At 45.0% G+C, this 24,267-nt stretch overlaps 1 long non-coding RNA gene across 2 annotated transcripts; it reads right to left on the reverse strand.

The window, feature by feature from the left end:
- Positions 1-13,381: 13,381 nt before the first annotated feature.
- Positions 13,382-16,723, reverse strand: LOC132811105 (uncharacterized). 2 transcript variants are annotated; one of them, XR_009643178.1, is made up of 2 exons: positions 16,629-16,723; positions 13,382-14,970 (listed from the first exon to the last, which is right to left on the reverse strand). It is a non-coding gene; the product is annotated as an uncharacterized LOC132811105 (long non-coding RNA). The 2 variants fall into 2 exon arrangements; XR_009643179.1 differs by having other exon boundaries at positions 16,603-16,723.
- Positions 16,724-24,267: the final 7,544 nt, after the last annotated feature.

The raw sequence follows: 24,267 nt of genomic DNA on the forward strand, positions 1-24,267 counted from the left end.
AGAGAAAGTAGTGGAGGCTGGTACAATTACAGCATTTAAAAGGCATCTGGCGGGTGTATCAATACGAACGGGTCAGAGGGACAGGGAACAACTGCTGGCAAATGTGTCTAGATTAATTTAGGATATCTGGTCAGCACAGAAGATTTTGACTGGAGTGCCTGTGTGTCTGTTTCTGTGTGTATATCTCTGTGACTGGCTTTCCACTAACGTTTGCCACGTCTGTATGTTCAGTTTCTCTCTCTGGTGTTGGTGTTAATACCTTGATGTCTCATTCTGCTCCCCTTCCCGGGGACATTAACCATTTCTTGAGTGTGTTCCTCAAGAAGCTGCATTGCAGGTTCATCCTGAATTGGTACACATTGTTTTGCTTTCCAAATCAGACCTGTTCCCACTCTCAGCATTATGCCAATGACATGAAAGATATTAACTTCAGGTGGAGTTTTTCAGAGAGATAAGTATTGACGTTTTTGCTTTTCTGCCCCTGTAAATCCTGAATCAGCATCTTCAGGAGAATTAGTTAAAATGGAGTGAGAACAGAGGGGGGAGAGAGAGAATGGGATGGCGCTTTCAATTTTGTGGAATAATAAAAGAAAAGAATGTTCTCCAGAAAGCAGAATTACTTGTTCTGAATTTCTACCCTGGACTGACAGTGATGACTTTTATATTCTCATTTTACAGCGTTTGAAGATCTGAAGACAGAAGTTCAAAATCGACTGTAACGTCAACTCTCCTGCTCCTCGGGACGCTGCCTGATCTCTGTGCTTTTCCAGTGCTGTACTTTTTGACAGTGACTCTCCAGAGTCAGCAGTCCTCAGTTTGGTGTCAATGTCTGACGGTCACTCAATCCATTTTTGACTGTGATTCTGTGGGAAGGGGCAAAGCTTTTTGGTTCCTGTTTGAGTACATTTCCAGTATCAGTGGGACTGGATGAGAGACCTACTGTTGCAGTGCACTGAGTGTGGAGTGTGTAACAGTTATACCACCTGTTAAGAGGAAATCACTGTGCGAAGGGGCTCCTACACACGATTGTGTGCGGTTGAAGCTTCGGCCATGGAGAAACCTGAGGAATCCCGCCCTGTGGAGAAACCGTGGAAATGTGGTAACTGTGGGAAGGCTTCCGTGTCCCGTCTGCCCTGGAGACTCATCGGCGCAGTCACACCAGAGAAAGGCCCTTCAGCTGCCCTGAGTGTGGGAAGGGCTTTAACCCAGGCCTCTGCCCTGCGGACTCACCAGCGGGTCACACAGGGGGAGAGGCCATTCCCATGTCCCGAGTGCGGGAAGGCCTTCAGCAATTCCTTCAACCTCCAGACCCACAGGCGACTCCACACTGGTGAGAGGCCGTTTTTCTTGCTCCGAGTGCAAGAAGGCGTTCAGACATTCCTCTGACCTGCTGACCCACTGGCGGGTCCACACGGGGGAGAGGCCCTACAGCTGCCCCGAGTGTGGGAAGGCCTTCAGCAATTCCTCCCACCTGCTGACTCACCAGCGGGTCCACACACGGAGAGGCCATTCACCTGTCCCAAGTGCGGAGGGGGGATTTAGTCAGGTGAGCAACTTGTGGAAGCACCAGCGTCTCCACACTGGGGAGAAACCCTTCAGCTGCCCCGAGTGCAGGAAGGCCTTCAGCAATTCCACCACTCTGCTGACACCACCGGCGGATCCATATGGGGGAGAGGCCATTCCCCTGCACCGAGTGCGGGAAGGCCTTCAGCAATTCCTCCATCCTGCTGAGACACCAGCGGCTTCACACAGGGGAGTGGCCCTTCAGCTGTCCTGAGTGCAGGAAGGGGTTCAGCGATTCCTCCAATCTCCAGACCCACCAGCGGATCCACACTGGGGAGAAGCCCTTCAGCTGCACGGAGTGTGGGAAGGCCTTCATCTGCTCCTCCCACCTGCGGAGGCACCAACGAGTTCACGTGCCATCGCAGGGTGATTGAAGGAGCAACAATCGAGTGCCATTAGGGACTGGACTATCAACCCAGTTCCGGGGACTTCTGAGTTTGAATCCAGCCCATGGCAGATCACGGAATTGGAATTCGGTCCGAAATCTGGAGTTCAGAATCTGATAGTGAAACCGTTTTTTGGGGTGGGGGGCCCCATCTGATTCACGCATGCTCTTTTTAGAGAAGGAAACTGCCATTGTGGGAAAGGATTCATTCAGTCATCCAGCTGCATCCTTTACCTAGTCCAGCCTACAGTGACTCCAGACACAGAGCTGTGTGGTTAACACTATACTGTTTTAGGTAAAAACAATGACTGCAGATGCTGGAAACCAGATTCGGGATTTGTAGTGCTGGAAGAGCACAGCAGTTCAGGCAGCATCCAAAGTGCAGCGAAATCGACGTTTGGGGAAAAGCCCTTCATCAGGAATAAATCAGCCCTTCTTGATGAAGGGCTTTTGCCTGAAACGTCGATTTCGCTGCACTTTGGATGCTGCCTGAACTGCTGTGCTCTTCCAGCACCACTAATCCAAAAACAATACTGCTCAGCACCTCCCGTCTTTCCTCCCCCTATCCCCCCCCATCCCCCCACCACTCAGCCCCTGGCAGATGAGTGGGCAGAAACTTACTAGGAGACAGGATATGGGTTGAAATTGCTGAGTGAGGCAATACTTCCTCCAGGTTACGGCCGTACCAAGGATCCAATTACAAAGGGACAACTCGGTGATGACCAATAGTTAAGAAAGGGTGGTAGGGTGGTGGGGTGATGGGGGGGTGGTGGGGTGGAGCAGTACGTGTGCTTTGACCTTGACTGTTTAAAAAGCAGCTAGTTTTTCTACACCTTTTTGCTGGGGGATCTGAAGCTTTAACAAAGTTGGGTCACAATAAAGATTACCTGAATTTACCGCAGGCTCAGACTCTCATTGAAAGCTTTGAGCTCTAAGCGGTTTTTTGTTTTAAAGCTGTTCATTTCTTTCAGCCTCCTGCACTAAGTTTTCAATGTTGTTTATCAGATGGAGCAGTGCATGGATAGCTAGTATCATTAGAAATTGTAATTTTTCAGGAGTGCAGGTACTGTGTTGTTTCATTGGCATTGTAAAGTTTCCTGGCAGCACTAGGAGGTATGGGCTGTGTTCACCAGAAACGATGTGGAGGTGCCAGTATCGACTGGAGTGGATAAAGTTAAAAATCACACAAGACCAGATTATAGTCCAACAGGTTTATTTGGAAGCACTAGCTTCGGAGCACCGCTCCTTCCACAGGTAGCTGTGGAGCAGGATCATAAGACACAGATCTTATAGCAAAATACGCAGCGTCATGCAACTGATATCTTTCAGAGTGGGTTGCAGGTTTTGGTTCATTAATATGTAAATCTAAGAACAACATCTAAGTCATGTTCTTGAAGACTTATGGTTTTATATTTTTAAAAAAATGATATCTCAGCTCACACAATGCATTAAAGTTGTGGATAGCTAGTATGTCAGTATCCCAATCTTGAATCAGACCAGTTCTGTTTTTTAAAGTAGGAATATATAAAATATTACATGGATTGACTGCCTGTAGATTGTGTGCTTTGTGAGCAAAATTGAAAGTATCTGCAAATATAATTCTGCCAATAAAAATTCACTCCATAGAGTTGTGAGTTTGTGTGTGACAGTGCATGCTTGGTAAAGTGTAAGTGTGATGGAGTATAAGTCTGTGAGTGTGAGAGAGTGTTAGGGTGTGCGTATATGAGAGAGGTATGAATAAAAGCAAGGGTTGCATTTTGCTAAAATGAGGAAGGACCGGACTTGTATAGTTAAAACAGAGACATGGGAGAGTTCAGGTACATGGTGATGCAACCTGCAAAGAACTGGTAGACTGGATGGTTAAGAAGGCATTTAGCACCATTGCCACCCAGACCCACCCCCTTCGTATTTTTCATAGCTAATCCACCCTACAGTGCATATCCTGAACAATAAAGGGTAATTTAGCACGGCCAATCCAGCCCAACCTAATCTAAAAACTACCTTCTCAAGAATGTAATTTAAATGCAAAACATTTCAAAGAAAATGTCCCTCTGACTCAACATTGGGACCCAGAGAGAATTCACACCTATTGTTAGAAAAGCTCTGCATTATTTGAATGACTTTCTTGAGAAGGTAATTAAAAACCACTTCAGGAATTAACATGCCAAAGAGCAGAAACCCATTCTAAAAGATGAAAGATTTAATCTCAAATTGTTTAATATATCACATCTCCATGGCACTGGACTCCTTTGGCTATAAATTCCATGATCATGATCTCATTCTCCACAACCAACCTGATAAAAGAGCAATGCTCCAAATGTTAGTGTTTACAAATAAATGTGTTGGTTTACAACCTGGTGTTGTGAGATTTTTAACTTTGTCCATGGGAAACGTGTTTGTGGGACTGGTAACAGTTGTTATTTTTGTGATTTGTTCCTCCTGAAATTTCTCCTCTGTGCAGACATGGGTGAACAGTCTGTTTTTTGTGCTTTGTGCGAGATCAGGCTAGCAGCTTTTAAATCCTTATGTTCAGCAGCACAAGAAAACTGTAGGTCAGTCAATTGTATTTCGAGAGTGGTACTTCCAACTCTGGTAGTCCTATTGGGTCACCAGAGAGGGAGGGAGAGAAGATGTCACATCTAAAAAGCAAACCAAAAAGTTGTTTTGTTTGTTCTGTCAGTTGAGTTGGTTCTGCACTCTGGATGAGACTGGATACTGATTTTAATGTAAAAAATGAGGTCTGCAGATGCTGGAGATCACAGCTGCAAATGTGTTGCTGGTCAAAGCACAGCAGGCCAGGCAGCATCTCAGGAATAGAGAATTCGACGTTTCGAGCATAAGCCCTTCATCAGGAATAAGAGAGAGGAGCCAAGCCGGCTAAGATAAAAGGTAGGGAGGAGGACTAGGGGGAGGGGCGATGGAGGTGGGATAGGTGGAAGGAGGTCAAGGTGAGGGTGATAGGCCGGAGTGGGGTGGGGGCGGGAGGTCAGGAAGAGGATTGCAGGTTAGGAGGGCGGTGCTGAGTTGAGGGAACCGACTGAGACAAGGTGGGGGGAGGGGAAATGAGGAAGCTGGAGAAATCTGAATTCATACCTTGTGGTTGGAGGGTTCCCAGGCGGAAGATGAGGCGCTTTCCTCCAGCCGTCGTGTAGTTGTGTTCTGCCGGTGGAGGAGTCCAAGGACCTGCATGTCCTCGTGGAGTGGGAGGGAGAGTTTAAGTGTTGAGCCACGGGTGATTGGGTTGGTTGGTCCGGGGCGCCCGAGGTGTTCTCTGAAGCGTTCCGCAAGTAAGCAGCCTGTCTCACCAATATAGAGGAGGCCACATCGGGTGCAGCGGATGCAATAGATGATGTGTGTGGAGGTACAGGTGAACTTGTGGCGGATATGGAAGGATCCCTTGGGCCTTGGAGGGAAGTGAGTGTGGAGGTGTGGGCGCAAGTTTTACATTTCCTGCGGTTGCAGGGGAAGGTGCCGGGGGTGGGAGGTTGGGTTGGTGGGGTGTGTGGATCTGACGAGGGAGTCACGAAGGGAGTGGTCCTTGCGGAACGCTGATAGGGAGGGGAGGGAAATATATCCTTGGTGGTGGGGTCCGTTTGGAGTGGCGGAAATGGCTGCGGATGATACGTTGTATGCGGAGGTTGGTGGGGTGGTAGGTGAGAACCAGTGGGGTTCTGTCTTGGTGGCGGAGGGAGCACGAGGCAGTGCCAATACAATCATCGATGTAGCGGAGGAAGATGGGGGGTGGTGCCAGTGTAGTTGCGGAAGATGGACTGTTCCACATATCCTACGAAGAGGCAGGCATAGCTGGAGCCCATGCGGGTGCCCATGGCAACTGGCGCTGCCTCGTGCTCCCACGAGGAGGTTGAACAGTTCATCAACTTTACTCACACCTTCCATCCCGACCTCAAATTTCACCTGGACTGTCTCAGACTCCTCCCTCCCCTTCCTAGACCTTTCCATTTCTATCTCGGGCGACCGACTCAACACAGACATCTATTATAAACCGACTGACTCCCACAGCTACCTGGACTTCACCTCCTCCCACCCTGCCCCCTGTAAAAACGCCATCCCATATTCCCAATTCCTTCGTCTCCGCCGCATCTGCTCCCAGGAGGACCAATTCCAACACCGCACAGCCCAGATGGCCTCCTTCTTCAAGCACCGCAGATTCCCCCCAGACGTGATCGACGATGCCCTCCACCGCATCTCCTCCACTTCCCGCTCCTCCGCCCTTGAGCCCCGCTCCTCCAACCGCCACCAAGACAGAACCCCACTGGTTCTCACCTACCACCCCACCAACCTCCGTATACAACGTATCATCCGCCGTCATTTCTGCCACCTGCAAACGGACCCCACCACCAGGGATCTATTTCCCTCCCCTCCCCTATCAGCGTTCCGCAAAGACCACTCCCTTCGTGACTCCCTCGTCAGGTCCACACCCCCAACCAACCCAACCTCCACTCCCGGCACCTTCCCCTGCAACCGCAGGAAATGTAAAACTTGCGCCCGCACCTCCACACTCACTTCCCTCCAAGGCCCCAAGGGATCCTTCCATATCCGCCACAAGTTCACCTGTACCTCCACACACATCATCTATTGCATCCGCTGCACCCGATGTGGCCTCCTCTATATTGGTGAGACAGGCCGCTTACTTGCGGAAACGCTTCAGAGAACACCTCCGGGCCGCCCGAACCAACCAACCCAATCACCCCGTGGCTCAACACCTTAACTCTCCCTCCCACTCCACGAGGACATGCAGGTCCTTGGACTCCTCCACCGGCAGAACACAACAACACGACGGCTGGAGGAGGAGCGCCTCATCTTCCGCCTGGGAACCCTCCAACCACAAGTATGAATTCAGATTTCTCCAGTTTCCTCATTTCCCCTCCTCCCACCTTGTCTCAGTCGGTTCCCTCAACTCAGCACCGCCCTCCTAACCTGCAATCCTCTTCCTGACCTCTCCGCCCCCACCCCACTCCGGCCTATCACCCTCACCTTGACCTCCTTCCACCTATCCCACCTCCATCGCCCCTCCCCCTAGTTCCTCCTCCCTACCTTTTATCTTAGCCTGCTTGGCTCTCTCTCTCTTATTCCTGATGAAGGGCTTATGCTCGAAACGTCGAATTCTCTATTCCTGAGATGCTGCCTGGCCTGCTGTGCTTTGACCAGCAACACAATCAGTACTGATTTTAATGGATCAGAATTGAACACTACAATGGAACACCTTAAGTTTCAAGAACGTTGAAAGGGCAAATCAAACTGTAACCTTGAAGAGATATGCTTCCATTTCTAACCTTGGGTGAGCCAAATGAGACAATTTTACTGATCACTCCATTTCAGAGTGCTGCTCTTTCTTCAGGTGGTCATGGACAATAAGATCATAATCACAGAATTTATAGCCAAAGGAGGCCACGGTCATGGAGATGTCCTTCACTAAACAATTTTAGATTAAATCTTCCATATTTTAGAACGGGCTTCTGTTCTTTGGTACGTTAATCCTAGCACTTGTTTTAAATTACCTTCAAGAATGTCATTTAAATGCAGAGCTTTTCGAACAACAATGTCAGTCTGACTCGATATTGGGACACAGACAGAATTCACACCTATTGTTAGAAAAGCTCTACATTTAAATGACATTCTGAATTGGCTGATCCTTAACATTGAGAATAGTTACATTGATATATTCAGAAACATTGTTAAAGTCTGAAAGCATGTTCACTTTTTGAAAAGAGCTGCTGAAATCTTTCTGAAACTTGCATTGAAACGTATGTAGTTAGGCCACAGCCAAAAACAGGCTGTAAAGGATGAATGGCCTAGTTTTGTGAAATTGATTCTGACTATGTAGAAATAGAGTTGTAGAGCACAGAAGCAAACCCTTCAGTCCAGACAACCAAATATCCTAAATTAATCTAGTGACCCATTTGCCAGCATTTGGTCCATATCCCTCTGATTCTTTTCTATTCACGTCTCCAACCAGATGCAGTTTTTTTTTCTTCTTCAGCTAATTGAAGCTGGAGAAGCCTGATATCTTTAAAGGATTTTCTGAAAAAAACTTTTATTCAAGCTTTGGCTCAGTGGTGGATTTTCTAAAGGTTTGCTGTTGTAGTTTTCGATTTGTCAAAAAAACTTTCAGTTGTTGTTGTCCAAGGCAGAGTAGATATTCATTTAAGATATAATTGAGATATATACATTCTTTACAATGTTTTTCCATCATTACCAGTGATTGTCCATCATTTGGTGCATTGAGCATCATCTTTTTGTGATTCAACAGATATGATTTGAAGTGAATTCTGCAAGATACTTTTGTAATTTTATCTAACTTTGCTTTGTGTTAAAGATTTCCTTTGAGATATTTTAATTGAAATATCACAATGTATAATAATGAAGCAGCTAATTTATTCTGAAATTATTTCAATGAGTTAGTTGATTGCTAAATAATAGCTGCATAACTGTTGAAAATATTGACACCCAGGAAAGCTATTTTGTTTAATATATTTCCTTTGTAAAGATTTTATAAAATGATTGTATTTTCATATGAAATAAAATTTGCAGTGTTTTATTAAATGGTTGAAAGTAACTTTGCACTTAATTGCTCCATTTGGGATTAAACATAGATTATTTTTATCAAAATCATATTCACAATTTATGGTGAGTATTAACAAACAAATGTTGCCATTTGCCGTTGAATTGCCTCAAACACAATTTGAAATTCTTGAATGAATTGAATAAGGGGTACACTGTGAATATTTATTGTGCATTTCTGAAATTCTCTGCACTGCCATTGTATTTGGTTAAACAAGATATATATCCCTCCTCATAACTTTGTATTTCTTTGATATTTCATTTGCTATTGCTATTGCCCAAATAACTTCATCAAATGCCAAAATGTTTTTTTAGGCTGTGAATTTTCAGTCTGGTAATGTCATTTAGTTGTGAACAATCTGAAGATTAATTTAAATACATATAAGAATGTCAAAGAGATTGTGATAATAGAAAGTCAACATGTAGAATTGCCAATGAAACGTAAACCAAGGCTGCTCTTAATTTGGTACAGACTAAATCGCAATCAAAATGATAAGAATAAATAGAAATAACGGCATTGTGCACAAACTGTTTGTAGTGAGTTCAGAATTTTTCTGATCATTTAATTCTGACACATGCAATGATGGCAGCACCGTGATCTATTTTATTTTTGTTCATGGAATGTGAGCATCACTGGCAGAGCCAGTATTTTTCATTATCCCCTCTTTCCTTAAACTTGACTGCTAAGCACACACATTAATATTGGGTGAGGACACAATGAGGTTGAGTTGCAAGGCCTACTGTGGCATAACAAATTGTACTGGCTTACACTGCACTCTGACAAGATAGATTTTGAGAGGAGAGCAAAAATTGGAATTCCTACTTAAATATTGATGGTCCCATTTACATCTCTCAAAAGGATATTGTTTGCTCCATAAATTTGTAATGGCTCTTTTGTTGAATTATTTCCCTGCATCCACATATATCTGGAATCATGTTCTTTTCAAGAATTTTGTATTAACTTTTGCCACTTGCTGGTGCCATCGCCCCTTCAAGATCATTCCAAATCGTAATAACTTGCTTACTTTCTGAAAAATTAATCTCCCCCCCCCCCCCCCCACAACCCAGCGCGTGCTCCAGCCCAAATCCCTTTTCTTGTAAAGTGGCTGCACTATTTCGAACATGGTCATGCTTTCTCAATATTACCATGTACTTTTAATTATGAGATTTCAATGTGTCTTTTTAAATATAAAAATGCCCCTTCAAATGTAGTTATGCCTTTTAAATGTGTTGTGTTTCTCTAAGCGCAATCTTGCCCCTCGATAATGTATATTTACCCCTTTAGATATGACTATGTCTCTGAAAGGGTCATTTCTACTTATTAATAGGGCAACGTCTCTTCGAAATGTAGATTCATTTAGAGATGACTGTGTCATTTTGCATATTAAGATATCCCTTTGAAATGTAATCTTGTCCATTGCAATTTATTTGCAGAAATTGCCCGTTAAATGTCCATGTCCCTTTAAAATGCAGATTTCCCGCTTCAGGGAGCAGCAGTTGTAGCGCGAGGTGGCTGTTGCTTGGTGACGGTGAGGCTCCCCCGGCCCCGCCCATCCCCCCGTGCAGACGTCACGCGGGGGTGAAGGCGGTTGGGAGGAGAAGTCGCTCGAGCGGGGAAGCGGCGGCCGTTAGGAAAATGGCGCCGTGCGGCCCGGGGCAGACCCCCGTCACTGGTCACCACCGCCTTCCTGGTGCAGCTGCTGTGTCACGGCCACACCGGCCGGCTGTACAGCAGGCAGGAGCCGGTGACCATTCTGGAGGCGGATGTTCCTCAGTCATTGAAGGGACAGGACCTGTTGAGAATGGTTAGTGAAGTGTGTGGTAACTAAACCTTATTAACATGGAGATAGTTTGTAATTTGTCAAAGTATACATTTTATTATTTAGAGTGGGAGAGATGTACAGCACAGAAACAGACCCTTCGGTCCAACCCGTCCATGCCAACCAGATATCCTAAATTAATCCAGTCCCACTTGCCAGAACTTGGCTCATATCCCTCTAAACCTTCCTATACATATACCCATCCAGATACCTTTTAAATGCTTTAATTGTAGCAGCCTCCACCACTTCCTCTGGCAGCTCACTCCATACACACACCACCCTCTGCATGGAAACGTTGCCCCTTAGGTACCTTTTATAACTTTCTGCTCTCACCCTGAACCTAGGCCTTCTCATGCAGACCTTCACCCCCTACACTAGGGAAAAGACATAAGAAAGTTGAGCAGCCAGACAAGATCAAAAGCCACAAAATATCGAGCCAGATGGGGAAAAAAGTTGTGGGTCTGCATTTTGTTTTTCTCCTATTGATATTTGGACACTTCAAAATCTGTCAATAATATCAGCGTTGCCACTGAGCATATTGCATACGTTCCTCAAGCATTGCACATGTTCCTTGCTTTGGGTGGTGATTGGGAGGTCCGGTCGGCCTCTGCAGACCCAGCTGTGACGCTCGGCGAACCGTTCCCCACATTTACCCTCTGTCTCCCGAAGAACACAATTGGCAAACACATGGCAAATATAGTACCCCCAATGTGAAGTTAGAGCCTCTGCGGTGTTTAAAAAAAAAGCAGAAAAAGAGGTGCATTGTTTCAATGGTGACATTGGGATATGGAGAAAGTGAGGAGAGCAAATGCTGGAGATCAGAGTCTAAAAGTGTGGTGCTGGAAATGCTCAGCCAACATTCGATGAGCAGGAGAGTTGAAGTTTCGGGCACAGGCCCTTCATCAGGAATGACGTGTGGATGTACAAAGGGGCCTCAGCGTCCTTCTACAACTGTCAATGCCAGTTGTCAGGTGCAGCAAGCAATGCAAGTGGTATATTAGCAAGTGGAATTGAGTTCAGAAGTGGGGATGCCTGCCTGCAGTTAGGGGATCATTGAATATATTCAAGGCTGGGTTCATCTGATTTTTGAACTACAAAGAGGAGGATGTTTATGGGAGAAGGTGAGAAAATGGCTTTTAAGACCAGTACAGAACAGTTAAAGAGGTCATACAGCATAGAAACAGACCCTTCATAGATGTACAGCATAGAAACAAACCCTTCACTCGAACCTGTACATGTGGAGCAGATATCCTAACCCAACCTAGTCCCACTTGCCAGCACCTGACCCATATCCCTCCAAACCCTTCCTATTCATAAACCCATCCAGATGCTTTTTAAATGTTGCAATTGTACGAGTGTCCACCACTCTCTCTGGCAGCTTACTCCTTAACTGCACCCCACACTGCGTGGAACTCTTATATCTTTCCCCTCTCACTGAAAACCTATGTCTCTTTAGTTCCCCCCCGCCAAAGCCCAAACCATGCACTTCAAAGAATTTAGAAACCTTATCCTTTACGATGGATTCTAGAATTTTACCTACAACTGAGATTAGGCTAATTGGCGAATAATTTTCCATCTTTTGTCTTGGTCCTTTCTTGAACAAAGGACTTACGACAGTGATTTTTCAATCACCTGGGACTTTCCCTGACTCCAGTGATTTTTGAAAGATTACAACCAACACCTCTGATAATTCTTCAGCCACATCCCGCAGAACGCGAGAATGTAGCCATCAGAACCAGGAGATTTCTCAATCTTTAGACCTTTTAGCTTTTCTAGCACTTTCTCTTTTGTAATGGCTACCATACTCTGCTCTGTCCTTCACTCACCTTAATTGTTAGTATGTTACTCATGTCTTCCACTGTGAAGAATGACACAAAGTATTTATTAAGTTCTTCAGCTATTTCCTTATCGCGCAGCACTATCCTTCCTGCATCAATTTGGAGCAGCCCAATCTCTACTTTTGCCTCGTTTGTTTCTTAATGTATTTCAAAAAAACAGCTTACCTCCTCTCCTTCCTTATTTCTCTCTTTGTTACCTTCTGTTTGTTTTTGTAGTCTTCCCAAGCATCTGATTTCCTAGTGCTCTTGGCCACATTGTAGGTTCTCTCTTTTTCATTGATACATTTCCTGACTTCCTTTGTCAGCCACGGCTATCTTCTTCAACCCCCTCCCCCCCAATAATTTTTTTTTTGGATGAACCTCTGCACTGTGTCCTCAATTACACCCAGAAATTCCTGCCATTGTTACTCTACTGCCTTCCCCACTAGGCTCTGCTTCCAATAAATTTTTGGCTGTTCTGCTCCCATTGCCCTTGTAATTACCTTTTAACTGTAATACCATTACATCCAATTTCACCTTCTCTTTTTCAAACTGCACACTGAACTCTACCATATCATAATTACTGCCTCCTAAGTGTTCCTTTGCTTTAAGATTTTTTTTTATAAAGTCTGGTCATTACATAGCACTAAGAATTGAAATATGCTCAGTTAGGCCACAGTTGAGGACAGTGTGTAAGAGGCAAATGGCCTATTCCTAGTCTTGTGAAATTGGTTCTAGCTCTGGAGAAATAGAACCATTGAGTTGTAGAGCACAAAAACAACCGTTCCGTATGTGCTGACCAGATAGCCTAAATTAATCTAATCCCATTTGCCAGCACTTTGTCCATATCCCTCTAAAACTTCCTATTCATATACCTATCCAGATGTCTTTTAATTGTTGTATTTGTACCAGCCTCCACTATGTTCTCTGGCAGCTCATTAAGTTCACACACCAACCTATACATGATAAAGTTGCCCCTTGGGACCCTTTTAAATCTTTTCCCTCTCACCCAAAACTAATGGCCTCTTGTACTGGATTCCCCTGCCCCAGGGAAAAAAAAAATATTTTTGTCCTATCCATGCCTGTCGTGATCTTTTAAACCTCCATAAGGTCATCCCTCAGCCTCCAATGCTCCAGGTTAAACAGCCCCAGCCCATACAGCCTTTCCCTGTAGCACAAACCCTCCAACCCTAGCTAAAAATCACAACACCAGGTTATAGTCCAACAGGTTTAATTGGAAGCACACTAGCTTTTGGAGCGATGCTCCTTCATCAGGTGATAGTAGATTGATCGTAACACAGAATTTATAGCAAAAATTTACAGTGTAATGTAACTGAAATTATAACTCTAGCAACATTCTTGTAAGTAATTTCTGAACTCTTACGTTTCACAACATCCTTCCTGATTAGTCAGTAATAGGCTGTGAACAATATTTTGTTCGGGTCGTAAGAGAGGGCTTTTCTTGATGTGAATTAACTTTCAAACTTATGGTTCTAATCCTTGCAACCCTTTTAAATTTTTCCCCTCTCACCCTAAACTTGTGCCCTCTAGTTTGGGATTCCCCCTCCCCCTCGGAAGAGAAAAGCAAATGGAATGAGATGTGCAACCACAGGGAAAAGAAATTGTGGCTCCCGCCATTTTTACCCCAAATTGGCAATTGGACACAAGATCTGTCAGTAACAACTAGCGCCGACCACAATTGGTCAGGTGGAGTAAGGTGCGCTCTGATTGGAGGGGGCCCAGATGACGCGCGTCAATGAAAGAGGAGACGGAAAGAAGAAGAAAAACAAAGATGGTGGCTTCTCCCCTTTGTGGAACTGCTGGTGTTTCTGAAGTGTGATGGCCTGGGTAAAGCACTTCCTGCACTCAGGACAACTAAAGGGCCTCTCCCCGGTGTGGGACCGCTGGTGTCTCAGCTGGGCAAAGACCTGGGTAAAGCACTTCCCGCATTCACAGCAGCTGAAGGGCCTCTCCCCCGTGTGGACCCGCTGGTGGGTCTGCAGGGTGGAGGAATTGCTGAAGCCTTTACCGCAATCTGGGCAGCTGAAGGGCCACTCCCCCATGTGGACCCGCCGGTGGATCAGCAGGTGGGAGGAATCACTGAAGGCCTTCCCGCACTTGGGGCAGGAGAGTGGCCTCCCCCTCCTTGTGGATTCGGTGGTGCCTCAGCAGGGCACTGGGGGCAGCTGAAAGGTCTCTCCCCTGTGTGGACCCGCCAGTGGGTCAGCAGGACAGATGCCTGGGTAAAGCCTTTCCTGCACTCGTGGCAGCTGAAGGGCCTCTCACCGGTGTGACTGCGCCGATGAGTCTCCAGAGGAAACGGGGCACAGGAGCCTTTCCCACAGTTGCCACACTTCCATGGTTTCTTCACGGAGCGGGATTCCTCGGGTTTCTCTATGGCCAAAACTTCAGCTGCACACAAATGTGGGTACAGCCCCACCCTGCCGTGAATTCCTCTTTCCAGGCCGTATAACTGTTTCAGGCTCCACACTCACTGTGTTGCAACGTAGGGTCTCTCATCCAGTCCCACGGATTCTGAAAATGTACTTGAGCAGGAAGCAAATGCTCTGCTCCTCTCACAGAATCACACTCAAAATTCGTTGCAGTCCCGATGTCCCAGTGTCACTGTCAGACATTGATGTGAAAGTGAGGATTGCAGATGCTGGAGAGTCAAGAATTCAAAAGTGTGACGCTGGAAAAGCACTGTAGGTCAGGCAGCATCCGAGGAACAGAAGTCAATGGTTCAGGCATAAGGCCTTCATCTGTCGATTTTGAAATTTCCGTCTTCAGATCTTCAAATACTCTGTAAAAAGAGATTACAAAAGTCATTACACTCAGTGCAGGATAACAATTCTGAACAAGCAATTCCACTTTCTGCGGAATATACTTTTCTTTTGTTATTCCACAAAATTGAAAGCACCATCCCACTCTCTCTCCCCCTCTGTTCTCACTCCGCTCTAATTCTCCTCAAGGTGCTGATTCAGGATCTTACAGATGCAACCAATAGAGTCATAGAGATGTACAGCATAGAAACAGACCAAACCCACGGAAAAGACTTTGTCTATTTATCTTATACATGCCCCTCATAAATTTGTAAACCTCTATAAGGTTACCCCTCAGGCTCCAACACTCCAGGGAAAACAGCTCCAGTCTGTTCAACCTCTCCCTATAGCTCAAATCCTCCAACCCTGGCAACATCCTTGTAAATTGTTTCTGAACCCTTTCAAGTTTCACAACATCTTTTCATTGAAAGGAGACCAGAACTGCACGCCATATTTCAACAGTGGCCTAACTGATGTTCTGTACAGCCACAACATGACCTCCCAAGAGTTCAAAATTAACATGAAAAAAGTCTTCGATAAGCATTTGGTACTTAAAGTTTGACAAGGCACTCATGAAATGCATCCAACAATCTTGAAGGGATGATAAATGATGGCTTCCACAATTTCTATCAGACTTCCATGGACTTGGAGGTGGTACCAGAAGACTGGAGAACTGCAAACATTGCAGCCTGGTTTCAGAAAGGTTGCAAGCTAATCTCAGCAATTATAGAGTCATAGAGATGTACAGCATGGAAACAAACCCTTCGGTCCAACCCGTCCATGCCGACCAGATATCCCAACTCAATCTAGTCCCACCTGCCAGTTTAAATATGGTGGAGAAGCTTCCAGTAATATTTATTCTGGTCAAAATTAGTAGTCACATGGAGAAAGGTGGATTGATTAGGAAGAGTCTGCCGCAATCCTCTAGCCTTGACATTATTCTGAATGGCATGCTTTTGAGGCGATTAAAGCACCAAAGTGTGACTTCAGATTACTCGGCTACATTGGTGTCTCGGTTTTGCTATCCTATCTTTCCCATAAAGGCTGACACCGACTGTGAGCAGGAGTCTGCTGGGCACCAACTTCATTAATGAAAAGGGAAAGAGCTATTGATTCAGCACCTCAGTAAATCTTGAAACAGTCTTAGCTCCTATGCACATGTTGGGATGCATGCAAGGAGATGTTTATATTTTGCTTCTGTACTTAGAATTCATAAATTGAAGCCAATGTACATTTTAAAAATATTCAAGATTAAAAGTACAGAGGAGATCAACATTATACAACAATCCAACAACCCCGTCCCAAGACAACATGTGCCTGACCCTCACAAAGCTGGCGGCTGGTTGCCCGGGCAACCCGAGAGCTCCTTCGCCGGTGAAGTAAACACTGGGCCTGTGGGGCTTTTATTCGCGGCCTCAGGCCTCCCCCTAGGAGTTTATAAACTCCCCAGTCTCCCTCCTCCCGCGGTTCCCAATCCTACCCTGTCTCACTGTCTCCTCTCCCCGGGGGCAGGAGCCAGGTCTTGGCGCTCGGACCTGGCGACCTCCCCGGGATGTTTCTGAAACCTGGTCCTGTTCTGAAGAAGGATCCCCGGACCCAAAACACGTCCTCACATTTCTCTCAACACGAGCTGCCGGACCTGCTCAGCTTTTCCAGCGGTTTCTGTTCTTGTTCCTTCAGCCGCCGGCGCCATTCCTCTCCCACACTCAGTCACACTGTCTTTGTCCGGCCGCGGGACCTACACTGCACATGCGCCAACACGCAGCGGGCGTGGTCCAGACAACGTCATCAACAACTGAGAGGGCGTGGTTGGGGAGCCATCCAACCAATAGGGGACAATGGAGGTTGGTTTTCCCCGCCCCCAGCCTCCTGAAAGGTGGGTTACTTTTTAATTTTCAGCCTGTTCAGGAATGTTACTCCAGGCCTTTGGAAAGCTGAAACATCAGGAAACTTCCAGACACAAACAAAGGGATTTTAAAAAATGAATAGAAATAGGTAAGGTAAATTACGAAAGAAGCCTAGTATAAAATATCAAAAGCTTCTATTGGTATGCCAAAGGGAACAGAGTCGCTAAAGTAAATGTTGGTTCCTTGGAAGATGAACCAGGTGAGTTAATAAGGGGAACACTGAAATGGCAGAGCTGCTAAATCAATACTTTCCCTCAGTTTTCACGTTGGAGGACAGCAGTACCGTTCGTATTGGAACGAGCAAGTCAAAGGCTCGAACTTAAAACAATCAACGTCGATAGGTACACTATTAGGATTGAGGGCAAACAAATCCCCTGGGCCTGATGGCCTACCTCCTAGGATACTAAAGGAAGTGACGGCGGAGATTGTGAATTCATTAGTTACAATATTCCAAAATTCCCTGGACATGAGAAAGATTCATTGAGTTTATTTAATACAGAGATAGGTAGGTTCTTGATTGTCAAGGTGATCAAAGGACATGGGGAGAAAGCGGGAGAATGGAGTTAGAAACGTTTCAGCCATGATTGAATGGCTTAGTTTCTGCTCCTATATCTTAGGATATTATGGTTCCAGTGGATTGGAAAAATGCTAATGTAATGCCTGTATTCAGAAAGGGAGACAGGCAATATGTGAAAAGTTGCAGACCAGTTAGTTTAACATCTGTTGTTGGGAAGGTGTTAGCGTCAATTATCAAGGAAGCAATATCAGGACGTTTGAAAAGTCAAAACTCTATCCATCAGAGTCAGCGTGGTTTTATGATGGGCAAATCAGATTTGACTAAGTTCTTCATAGATGTAACAAGTGGATAATAGGGATCATGTAGATGTAATATATCTGGCTTTTCAGAAGGCATTTGCTAAAGTGCCACTCAAAGCATTAATTCGCAAGGTTAGATCATGTGGGACATGGGGTGATTTATCAGCTTGGATAGGTGACTGGCTGATGGGCAGAAGACAGACAGTCTGAATTGATGACTTTTTTTCTGGATGGCAAGATGTAACTAGTGAGGTGCACAGGGTTGGGTCCTTGGACCCCAGCTATTTACAATCTACATTAGTGACATGGATACAGGGATAAAAGGCTCATTTGCCAAATTTGTGGATGACACATAAATAGACAGGATGGTAAGTTGCAATGAGGAAATACAAACCTTTCAAATGGATCTAGATAGGTTAGGAGAGCGGGTCAAAATGTGGCATATGGAGTTTAAGGTGGATAAGTGTGAGGTCATGCATTTTGGTCAAAAAAAACAGCAAAGCAACCTATTATCTAATAGAGGGTTTGGGATGATCTGGTGCAGAGGGATCTGGGTATCCTCATTAATGAGTCACAGAAAACTAGCATGCAGGTACAGTAGATAAGAAAGAAAGTGAATGCAGCATTTGCTTTTATTGCTAAAGAAATAGAACATAAAGGGAAGGAAGTGTTGCTGCAACCAAACATAGCATTGCTGAAACTGCACCTGGAGGATTGTGCCCAGTTTTAAACTCATTTCCCCTTATATGGTTATGGTAGGGGATTTAACTTTCCAACAGGACTGCCCTAGGTTTAAGGGTTTAGATGGAGACGAATTTGTTAAGCGTGTTCAATAAAGATTTCTGATTTAGTATGTGGATATACCTATGGAGAAGGTGCAAAACTTGACCTACTCTTGGGAAATAAGGCAGGACAGCTGACTGAGGTGTCAGTGGGGGTGCACTTTGGGGCCAGCGACCATAATTACATTAATTTTAAAATAGTGATGGAAAAGGATAGACCAGATCTAAAAGTTGAAATTCTAAATTGGCGAATGTCTCGTTTTAACGTAATAGGCAAGAACTTTCCAAAGCTGTTTGGTGGCAGATGTTTGCAGGTAAAGAGACGGCTGGAAAATGGGAAGCCTTCAGAAATGAGATAAAGAGAGTCCAGAGACAGTATATTCCTGTTAGGGTGAAAGGAATGTCTGGTAGGTGTAGGGAATGTTGGATGACTGGAGAAATTGAGTATTTGGTGAAGAAAAAGAAGGAAGCATATGTCAGGTATAGACAGGATACATTGTGTGAATCCTTAGAAGAGTATAAAGGTAGTATGAGTATACTTAAAAGGGAAGTCAGGAGGACAAAAACTGGATATGAGATAACTTTGACAAATAGGGTTAAGGAGAACCCAAAGGGTTTTTACAAATACATTAAGGACAAAAGGGCCACTAGGGAGAGAATAGGGCACACCAAAGATGAGCAAGGCAGTCAATGTGTGGAACTACAGGAGATGGGGAGATACAAAGCGAGTATTTTGCATCAATGTTTACTCTGAAGAAGGACATGAAAAATATAAAATGTAGGGAAATAGATTATAACATCTTGAAAAATGTCCATATTACAGAGGAAGTGGTGCTGGATATCTTGAAACATGAAGATGGATAAATCTCCAGGACCTGATCAGATGTACCCGAGAACTCTGTGGGAGGCTACGGGAAGTGATTGTTGGGCCCCTTGCTAAAATATTTGTATCATTGATAGTCACAGGAGAGGTGTTGGAAAACTGGAGGTTGGTTAACGTTGGTACCACTATTTAAGAACGTTGATAAGGAAAAGCCAGGGAACCTGACATCGGTGGTGGGCAGGTTGTTGGAGTGAAACCTGAGAGACAGGATTTACACATATTTGGAAAGGCAAGGACTGATTCGGGATAGGCGGCATGGCTTTGTGCATGGGAAATCATGTCTCACAAACTTGATTGAGTGCTTTGAAGAAGTAACAAAGAAGATTGATGAGGGCAGCAATGGACGTGATCTATATGGACTTCAGTAAGGTGTTTGACAAGGTTCCCCGAGGGAGACATGTTAGCAAGGTTAGATCTTATGGAATACAGAGAGAACTAGACATTTGGATACAGAACTGGCTCAAAGTTAGAAGAAGGTGGTGGAGGTTTATTTTTTAAACTGGAGGCTTATGACCAGTGGAGTGCCACAACGATCGGTGCTAGGTCCACTACTTTTTGTATTTTTTATGCAAATGACTTGGATGTGAACATAGGATGTGTAGTTAGTAGGTTTGCTGATGACACCAAAATTGGAGGTGCAGTGAACAATGAGGAAGGTTACCTCAGATTACAATGGGATCTTGATCAGATGTACCAATGGGCTGAGGAGTGGCAGATGGAGTTTAATTTTGATGAATGCGAGGTGCTGCATTTTGGAAAAACAACTCAGAGCAGCACATCTACACTTAATGGTAAGGTTCGAGGGAGTGTTGTTGAACAAAAGAGACCTTGGAGTGCAGGTTCACAGCTCTTTGAAAGTGGAGTTGCAGGTAGATAAGATAGTGAAGAAGGTGTTTGATATACTTTTTTTTATTGGTCAGAGTATTGAGTATAGGATTTGAGAGGTCATGTTGTGGCTGTACAGGAGAATGTTTCGGCCACTCGTGGAAGAAGTGTACAATTCTGGCATCCTTCCTCTTGGAATGATGTTGTGAAACTTGAAAGGGTTCAGAAAAGATTTACAAAGATGTTGCCAGGGTTGGAGGATTTGAGCTACAGAGAGAGGTTGACTAGGCTGGGGCTGTTCTCCCTGGAGTGGAGGTGGCTGAGAGGTGACCTGAGGGGTTTATAAAATCATGAAAATCACGGATAGGGCGAATAGCCAAGGTATGTTCCCCCAAGGTGGAGGAGTCCAAAACTAGAAGGTATAAGTTTAAGATGAGAGGGGGAAAGATTTAAAAAGGAACTAAGGGGCAACGTTTTCACGCAGAAGGTAGAGCGTGTATGGAATGAGCAGCCAGAGGTAGTGGTGGAGGTGGGTACAATTACAACATTTAAAAGGTGTCTAGATGAATAGTTCGGATTTAGAGGAATAAGGAGCAAATGCTGGAACTTGGGACTGGGCCAGATTGGAACATCTGGCCGGCATGGATGAATTGAACTGAAGTGTCTGTTTCTGTGTGGTGTGACTCTAGAAGGCTATAACTGCTATGACCGAAACTAGACCTTTTTACTGATAATCTTCCTGCTGGATTTTTTTAGTGTACCTAGTTTCAGTCGATTTCTGGTGGGTAAAATTGGCATACGTCCTGTATCCTGGAAATTCTGAAATATAAAAATAAATAATTCTCCCTGTGAATGGTACAATCCACACGCCGTGATGTGAATGGTACAATCCTCCCCTTTCCTTTTGCCCCTCCACCTTCGAATGATGCAATCGTCCCCCTCTGAATGGTATAATCCTTTACTCCCCCACAGCCATTAAGGGTACAATTCTCCCAAGTCTCAATGGTACGATCCTTTCCACACCACCCCGAATGAATGGTACAATTCTCCCCCTGAGCTGGGATTCCCCAATCCCTTTCTGTTTCACGTTTCCGAAGCCTTTCCCATTTTGAAAACAGTCTCTGTTTCTGGTCTTCCCACCAAAGTGCATAACCTCAGACTTTACCACATTGTATTCCATCTGCCTCTTCTCTGACCATTCTCCTGGCCTGTCCCAGCACTCTCAGCATGGACCCCTTTGGAACTCCAAAGACCCGTTTATGCCAACTCTCTACCTTCTGCCAGTCAGTCAATCCTCGATCCGTGCCAGTACCTTGCTCCTACACCAGGGACTCTTACCTTACTTAGCAACCTCCCGCACAGCACCTTGTCAAAGGCCTTCTGGAAATCCAAATCGCTCACGTCCACTGTCTCTCCCTTTGTCTAACTTACTCATTACCTGCTTAAAGAATCCTAATAGATTTGTCAGACATGACCTCCTCTTGTCAAAGCCATGCAGACTCGGTCCTGTTTTACCATGCACCTCTACATACTTCTCACTCTCACCCTTCATAAAACCTGTTAAATTTACCCATTTTTACCATAAATGCATTGTTCTGCTCTTAAAAATGAATTCAAGTTTAAAGATTTCATATTATGTATGTACACTACCTTTGCCCCTCGTAATATTTTATCCTTCTGAAAAAGACCAGCACAAGTTATGAAACGGACTGTGTGACTGCATCAAGTAAAGGAATTAGTAAGAATGAGAAATGAGCAGCTAAATATCTAAACCCACCCATGCAATGGTCAAGAAGGCACAACAACGCCTTTTCTTCCTCAAGATGCTTAAGAAATTCGGCATGTCCATAATGACACTCACCAACATTTACAGATGCACCACAGAAAGTATTGAATCTGGGTGCATCACGCCTTGCTACGGCAACTGCTCTGCCCAGGACCAGAAGAAACTACAGAAGGTTGTGTGCACAGCACAATCCATCACGGAAGCCAACCTACCATCCATGAAATCCATCTACACTTCTCGTTGTCGTGGAAAGGCTGCCAACCTCAAAGACCCCTCCCATCCCAGGAATGATCTCCTGCACCATCTTCTGTCAGGCAGAAGATACAGAAGCTTGAACACACGCACCAACAGGTTCAAGAATAGCTTCTTCCCTGCCATTATTAGACTGCTGAATGGAGCTCTTCAATTTGAAATCTAATGTTGACCTTGCTTCTGTGCACCTACTGTGCAGCTGTAACCCTGTACGCCTCACTCTGTCTAAGCGCAGTATGACCTGCATGTCCTCGTTTGCTCGGATCTGACTGTACTGCTGATAAAACAAAACTTTTGACTCCACTTAGGTACATAGCACAGTACCGGCCCTTTATCCTAGTCTAAAATCAGACTGACCTACATACCACTTATTGTACTAACTTTCATGTACCTATCCAAGAGTCGATTAAATGTCCCTAATGTATCTGACTCTACTACCACTGTTGACAGTGCATTTCACATAGCCACCACTATCTGAGTAAGAACCTATTCTGACATCTCCCCGAAACCTTCCTCCAATTACCTTAAAATTATGCCGAGAGTGTGGGGTGCTGGAAAAACCATATCAGGTCAGGCAGCAGCCATGGAGCAGACGAATTGACGTTTTGGCATCAGCCCTTCATCAGGAACGAAGTTTGTGGGCGGGGGTGCTGAGAGATAAATGGGAAGTGGGTGGGGTTGGGGGAGAAGGTAGCTGAGAATGCCATAGGTACATGAAGGTGTGTGTATATGTGAGATGGTGGTGGGGGGGAGGAGGGGGGCAAAATGATAGTTCGGAGGGGGTTATGGTGCAGATAGATAGGAAAAATGATGGACATGTCAGAAGGGCAGTGCAGAGTTGGAGGCTTGGGACTGGGATAAAGTGGGGGAGGTGAGGAAACTGTTGAAATCCACAATTTATCCTGTGTGGTTGCAGGGTCGCAAGGCAGAATATGAGGCGTTCCTCCTCCAGGCATCGGGTAGTAACGGTTTGGCGATGGATAGGTTGGAGAAGTGGGTGGAGCTGATAGATTGAAAAGTTGATGGACAGGTCAGGACGGTGGTGCTGAGTTGAAGGCATGGGACTTGGATAAAGTTGGGGTGGGGGGTGGAAAATGATGTCTAGTATATGCAGTCCTCATTTTCTCCTCCTCAAAATTATAGACATTTGTAAGGGGCATGGATAGGGTGAACGTCCAAGGTCTTTCCCCAGGTAGGGGAGTCCAGCACTGAAGGGGCATAGGTTGAAGGTGAGTGGGGAAAGGGACCTGAGGGGCAATATTTTCACGCAGGGGGTGGTGCGTGTATGGAATGTACTGCCAGCAGAAGTGGTGGAGACTGGTACAATTACAACATTTAAAAGGCATCTGGAAGGGGATATGAATAGGAAGGGTACAGATGAACATAGGCCAAATGCAGGCAAATGGGTCACTAGATTCATTTAAGATATGGACTGAGGGGTTTGTTTCCGGCTCTACAACTCTAGGACTCTACGTCTACTTAGTCGAAACCAATTTCACAAAATGAGGAATAGGTCATTCACCCCTTCCAGCCTGTCCTGAGCTGTGGCCTAACTGCACATATTCCAGTGCAAGTTTCAGAAAGATTTCAGCAGCTCTTTTTAAAAATTGAAATGCGTTGAGACTTCAATGATGTTTCGGAATATATAATTTTAGCTATTCTCAAATTTTAAAGATGAGTTACTAGTGAACACAGTGCAAACTGCCCAGTGCTGCCAGTAACCTTTACAATGTTGATGAAACGATGCAGTACCGGTACTCCTTAAAAATTTACAAGTTCTAATGATATGAGCAAATCATTCACTGCTCCATCTGCTACACGACATTAGAAACTTAGTGCAGGAGGCTGGAAGAAATGAGCAGCTTTAAATCAAAGACCATCTGGAGCTCAAAGCTTTCAATGAGAGTCTGAGCCTGACAGTAAGTTCAGGTAATCTTTATTGTGACCCAATTTTGTTACAGCTTCACATCTCCCCCAGCAAAAAGGGGGAGAGAAAGCAGCTGCTTTTTAAACAACTCAAGGTCAAA

The sequence above is a fragment of the Hemiscyllium ocellatum genome, unplaced genomic scaffold (assembly GCF_020745735.1).
Source record: "Hemiscyllium ocellatum isolate sHemOce1 unplaced genomic scaffold, sHemOce1.pat.X.cur. scaffold_2114_pat_ctg1, whole genome shotgun sequence".
Classification (NCBI taxonomy): Eukaryota; Metazoa; Chordata; class Chondrichthyes; order Orectolobiformes; family Hemiscylliidae; genus Hemiscyllium; species Hemiscyllium ocellatum.